General features: G+C 37.5%; 1 pseudogene; it reads right to left on the minus strand.

Annotated features, from left to right (window-relative positions):
- LOC114633873 overlaps positions 1–6601 on the minus strand; it is a 30837-nt pseudogene that overhangs the window by 21771 nt on the left and 2465 nt on the right.

Consider the following 6601-nt stretch of genomic DNA (forward strand, 5'->3'; position numbering starts at 1 on the left):
TATACTATCTAAAATTTAGCTAGAGAAATAAAACTGAAGAAGCTGAAGGTAATATAAACTAGAAAATAGGAAGTAAAATTATCTTTATTTGCAGATGTTATGATAGTATGTATAAGGGAACCAAAACTTCCTAAAGGCAACTTCTAGAGCAAATTTCAGCAAATTTTTTAGATACATGATTAACTAAAAAAGAAAAAGAAAAATCAGTGGCCTTCGTATGTACAAAAGAGTTTGCAAGTGCAAACAAATTAGAGAGACATGGAAAACTTTGAATTGATTTTTGTTGCTTCTCACATTTTTTTCTACATAGTAAGTGACCTTGAGTAACTCAGTGTAAGTGTGTTGGGTAAGATCTTACCAACTTCTTTGTAGTCACACATTACTTCTGGTATTACTAAAGGTCCCCAAAGACTACTGCAATATGAAAATGCTTTAATAGATTAATTACTTACTAAAGAATTTACCCTTGTTTAAAGATACCAGAAAGCACAAAACTTTAACACATTGACTACATTTATGGGGTTTTTCAGCTTTATGACAGTTTTCTAATGGTTTCTAGGACTACCACTCCATGCAAAGCCTTTGCCACATTGGTTATTCATAGCGTTTCTCTCCAGGTTATTTTCTTTTATGTTCACGTTCACATATGTTGTGAACAGCTTTTATCACGTTGATTCCACTTTTAAGATTTCTCTCCAATATGTGTTCTGTTATATATTCAAAGAGGACTATGATATCTAAATGTTTGGAACAAGCAGAAAACAATACAAAACAAAACAAAAACTTGTTCTAAGGACTGCCTTTTGTTATCAACCTCCATTTATTTAACTGTAGGTTGAAACGAAGTTCAAGTCCCAGGTCATAGAAGACCTGTGTACTTAACAATATCTGGCCAGCTGTCATTATTCATGTTTTATTCCCTCAAAACACAATTACTGTTACTAATCATAATTTCTGTTATTCATGTTTTATTCTTCAAAATAAACTGCCTGTCCCTAACCACAAAATGGGTGTGATAGGCTAAAACATAAAACCTACATTCTGTATAAGTTGACATAGGATAACAACAGAAGGAAATCCTGATTGATGGGAAATGTAGATGTAACGTGGTACTGATATTTGTGGTTTTCAGCTTTGGAATCTTTATAACTATCAGGCTCATGGTGAGGGTGGGAGTGGGGTGATTCAACTAAGCTTCTGAGTACATTTTTGTGGTCCTCATTAATCAGTAGTGATTTGACTACAAAAAAAATCCTATCATTTGCATTGTCCTGGTGTTTGAATTTTGTTGGGTCTCAGTGGACCCCATAACATAAAGGCTTGACCACAGTCCTAGAATTCATAGAATTTCTCTCGAGTATGAATAGTTTCATAATGATGAAGACTGCAGAGGTGTGCAAAGGCTTGATTATACTAAACACATTCATAAGGTTTCTCTCCAGCACATATTCTTTCATGATAATGAAGACTACAGAATTGTGCAAAGGGTTGACCTTACTGAATACACTCCCAGTGTTTCTGTCTTAGCATTTCCATTGCTATGAAAAGAGTTTCATGAACAAGGCAATTCCTATAAAAACAACCATTTAATTGGGGATGGCTTACAGTTTCAGAGATTTAGTCCATTTTCATCATAGTAGGAAGCATAACAGGCATACAAGAAGACATGATGCTGGACAAGAAGATGAGAGCTCTGCATCTTGATCTACAGGCAGCCAGAAAGAGGCTGTATCCAGGGAGCTATAGGAGGATCCATTCAGCACTGGGGAGAGCTTCAAAGCCCACCCCCATAGTGATGCACTTCATCCAATGAGGCCACATTTCATAATCGAGCCAGTCCCTCAGCCAAGCATATTTAAACTACCATACTCCACTTCCTGGCCCCCATATGCTTGTTAAAACACATGAGTGTGTGGGGACCATATTTTAAAATAGCATAATGCAAAATACATGAGGTTCAAATGGAAAAAGTCTCCATCATCTATAGCTGTCTCAAAAACGTTAAAAGTCCAAAGTCTCTTCTGAGATTCATAATCATGTAACTGTAATCCCCTATATTTTCAAAACAAATAGCACATCATATACATCCAAATTCACAAAAAAATATATTTCATCATTCCTAAATGCCATTGTGAGGAAATATTGCGCCAAAAGAAGAACAAAAGCCAACAGGTCAATCTCCAAAATCTGCATCTCCATTTCTGATATCAAAGTGTTCTTCAGATCTCCAACTCCTTTCTGCTTTCTTCACTGCAGCACAATTCTTTCTCTTTGGCTGATTTTATTCCCTGAAAGCAGTTTTCCTGAGCAGGTACCCCACAGCTCCAGCACCTCAAAATCTTGGGGTTGCCAAGGTAATGTCAATATTACTGCTTCATATTTCAGTATCTGGCATCCACACATGATCTCCTGCGCATCTCAAAAGAGATTGGGTCACTTCTCCAGCTGTTCCCTCTATAGCACTCTAGGTCCTGGTTGTTTCCAGTCTACCACTGCTGCTGGTCTTTCTACTCATACCATGGCATTGACATCTTAAATATACTGGTTTCTCCTGCTGCAACTAGGCTTCACTGCTTTTCTCTCATATACTCCCTTCATGGGGCCAAGCTTTAGCTGTTTTCCATGACACATTGGAGAAAGATACTTACTACGTATTCCAAAAAGGCAAAAAAAAATTACTAAAGATGTTCAATTTTTAACATCTATGTCTTAAACACATGGTGACAAGCCTTTGGAAAAGAGTTTTAAAGCAAAAATCACATGATAATCTTCATATATTATACTTGCAAATTTCAATACTCCAGTCTCATCAATGGATAAATTCTCCAGACAAAAATTAAACAGAGAAATACTCCAGCTAATTGATAGCATGAACATGAATCCAGCTGAATTTTGGAGAACATTCTACCGAAATATAAGAAAATATACCTTCTGCTTAGCACCTCATGAAACTTTCTAGTAAACTGACCACATATTCAGACACATCGCAGGTCTCAATACATTAAAAAAACAAAACAAAACAGAACAAAAAAAACCAAGCTAGCACAATGTATCTTATCAGACGACCATGGATTACAGCTGGATATCAACAAAACCAGAAAGAACACAAAACTTACAAACTCATGGAAGCTGCACACCTCACTACTGAGTGACAATTAGGTTAAGACAGAAATAAAGGAAGAAATTAGAGACTTTCTAGAAGTCAATGCATAATCTTTCAGAATACAAAGAAAATGAAACTATCTCTAAGATGAAAGTTCATAGCATAAAGTCCCTACATGAAAAAGTTGGAGAGCTCTCACACTGGCAATTTAACAGCATGCTTTAAAGTCTAGAACAGAAAGAAGTGAGTGAGTGATGAAGAAAAGATGTAGACATCAAGATATGATCAAATTGGGAGACAAAATCCATAAAATAGAAAGACAAGAATACAAAAAAGTAATGAAACATGGAGTCAGTCCTTTGAGCCTTTTAGTAGACAAAATAGAAACACATATTAAAAGATAGAGAATATCCAAATTAATGAAATTTAAAATGAAAATGGTGACAAAATAACTGACAATGAAGACATCCAGAGAATGGTAAGGACATAGTCTGAAAATGTCCCCATACTCCATCGAATTGGAAATTCTAAAACAAATGGGTAATCTCTTCAATAGGTTCCACTTACCAAAGGTAAATCAAACTAAGGTAAATAACTTAGACAGACCCAAACACCTAGAAAAAGAGAAGTCATTACAAGTCTGTCAACAAATAGAAGCCAGGGCCATGAGTTTTACCAGAGTTCCAAAGAGGAGTTCACGAAAATACTCCTGAAAGTATTCAAAAATATTGAAAAAGAAACCTTAGCTGATTTTATTTTGTGAAGCCATGGTTACACAAATATCCAATCAATATAAAAACTTAGCTAAAAAAATGAGAGAGAGAGAGAGAGAGAGAATTACAGACCAATTTCCCTTAAAACCATATATGCAAAAATACATAATAAAAAATAAAGTAGAAAACACACCAAAGATAATCCTCCATGATCAATGATGTAGGGTTCATTAAAGAGATTCAGGAATGGTTTTGAATTTTCGAAGCTATATAACTTTCTTTCTGGCTTGGAGTTGGGATGAGGCTGGGTGCATTGCAGCTAAGCTTCTGAGTATAAGTTTGTGGCCCTGACTGATCAGTAGTGACTTGATTACAATAAATTCTTATCATTTGCCTTGTCCTGTGTTTGAGTTTTGTCGGATCTCAGTGGATCCCATAACATAAAGGCTTTACCATGTGGCTAACACTCATAGTTTCTCTCCAGTGTGCATAGTTTCATAATTGTGAAGACTATAGAGGTGTGCAAAGGCTTCCTTATACTAAGTATATTTTTAAGGTTTCTCTCTAGCACATACTCTTTCATGATAATGAAAACTAGAGAATTGTGCAAAGGCTTGACCATATTAAATACACTCACAGGCTTTCTGTGTTTCTATTGCTACAAAGAGAAATCATGAACAAGTCAACTACTATAAAAGCAACAATTTAATTGGGACTGGCTTATGGTTTCAGAAATTTAGTCTTTTTTGATCATAGCAGGTAGCGTGGCAGGCATGCAAGAAAACAGGATGCTGGCGAAGAAGCTGACAGTTCTGCATCTTGATCCAAAGGAAGCCTGGAAGAGACTGTGTTGTGGATATTCTCGGCCTTGTATTTTGATACTAATTCCCTTCCTGTGAAGTGCTACAGAGTAGGTGTGAGTGATTACACAGGTGATTTCTAGTGAACCTTCTGCTCATCTTAATTTATAAAATAAAGGCTGGAGCCAGTGACTGGGCAGAGGAAAGGGAGGTAGAGAAATAAAGGTTGGTGAAAGAGAGAGAGAGAGGGAGAGAGAGAGAGAGAGAGAGAGAGAGAGGATGGCAATGGAAGAGGAAGGCTATGGAGATGACAGAGAGGATGGAGATGACGACGACTGGTGAGAGAAGAGAGAGGACTACTGGAAAGAAGAGAGGAGAGAAAAGACAAGGACAACTGGGAAGCAGGAGGTAGAAGGACAAATGCGTGACTGGAAAATCCTCAAGTTATAAGTGTCTCATAGCTGGGTTACAGGGTAGAGCAGTGGTGAATCTGCCCAACCTAAGCTTGCAGCATATATTCATAGTGACTGAGTTGTGTTTTCATTGAACAGTCTTATCTGGGTTGGAGATTTAATTGTCTCCCACTACAAGACTGTCTGACAGGGAGTTAGTGGGAGGGCCCATTCTACGCTGGGTGGAATTTCAAATCCCACGCCCACAGTGATGCACTTCCTCCAACAAGGTCACATCTCATAATAACATCCTCCCACTCCGTGAGCCAAGCATATTTATACTATTACATTACTGCCTGGCCCCCATATGATTGTGCATACACATGAGTGTATGGGGACCATATTTTAAAATGGCATAATGCAAAATATGTGAGGTTCAAATTAAAAACTCCCCATCATCTACCGAATTCAAAGAATGTTAAGAGTCCCAAGTTTAGCCAGGCAGTGGTGGCACATGCTTTTAATCCCAGCACTTAGGAGGCAGAAGCAGGTGGATTTCTGAGTTCATGGCCAGCATGGTCTACAGAGTGAGCTCCAGAACAGCCAGGGCTACACATAGAAACCCTGTCTCAAAAGGAGAAAAAAAAAAAAGAGAGAGAGAGTCAAAAGTTCAGTCTCTTTTGAGATTCATTCTATCATGTAACTATAATCACCTATACTTTCAAAAAAAATATTACATCATAGACATCTAAATTCTCACAATCCTAAATGCCATTGTGAGGAAATACTGGGACAAAAGAAGACTGAAAGCTGGCAAGGCAATCTCCAAACTGCATCTCCATGTCTGATGTAAAAGCATCCTTCAGATCTCCAACTCCTTCCTGCCCTGCTCACTGCAGCACAATTCTTTCCCTTTGGCTGATTTTATTTCCTGAAAGTTGTTTTCCTGAGAAGGCATTCCATAGCTCTGGATCCTAAAAACCTTGGGGTATCTAAAGTAACTTCAAAATTACAGCTTCTTGTTCCAGTATCTGGGGTCCACAGATGATCTTCTGCACTTCTCAAAAGAAAGAAGCTGGGTCACCTCACCAGCCCTTCCCTCTGAAGTACACTAGGTTCTGCTAGACTCCACTCAACTGCTGCTGCTGTTCTTTCTGCTCATCCCAGGGTACTGACACCTTCAATAGATTGGGTTCAATATATTGGGTTCTTCTGCAACAGTCTTCACTGTATTCCTCTCATAGGCTCATAAAAGTTGTGAAAAGTCTTTGCCACGTTGATTACATTCATGAGGTTTCCTCCAATGTGGGATCTTTTATGTTTTTGAAACTAGTGAGACATGCAAAGGCTTTAGCACATTGATTATATTCACAATTCTGTCCAATATGGGTTCTTTTATGTTTTTGGGGAAAATCTTTATAAAAAGGATTTTACCACCATGATGACATTCACAGGTTTCTTTCCAATATGGGTCCTTTTATGGTTCTGGAAACAAAAACTTTGTGAAAAGGCTTTTACTATATTAATTACATTGATAAAGTTTCTCTCCTGTATGTGATCATTTATGTCTTTGAAGACTTCTCACTTATAAAT

This window comes from Grammomys surdaster, unplaced genomic scaffold (assembly GCF_004785775.1).
Source record: "Grammomys surdaster isolate TR1022 unplaced genomic scaffold, NIH_TR_1.0 769, whole genome shotgun sequence".
In the NCBI taxonomy this organism is placed as follows: domain Eukaryota; kingdom Metazoa; phylum Chordata; class Mammalia; order Rodentia; family Muridae; genus Grammomys; species Grammomys surdaster.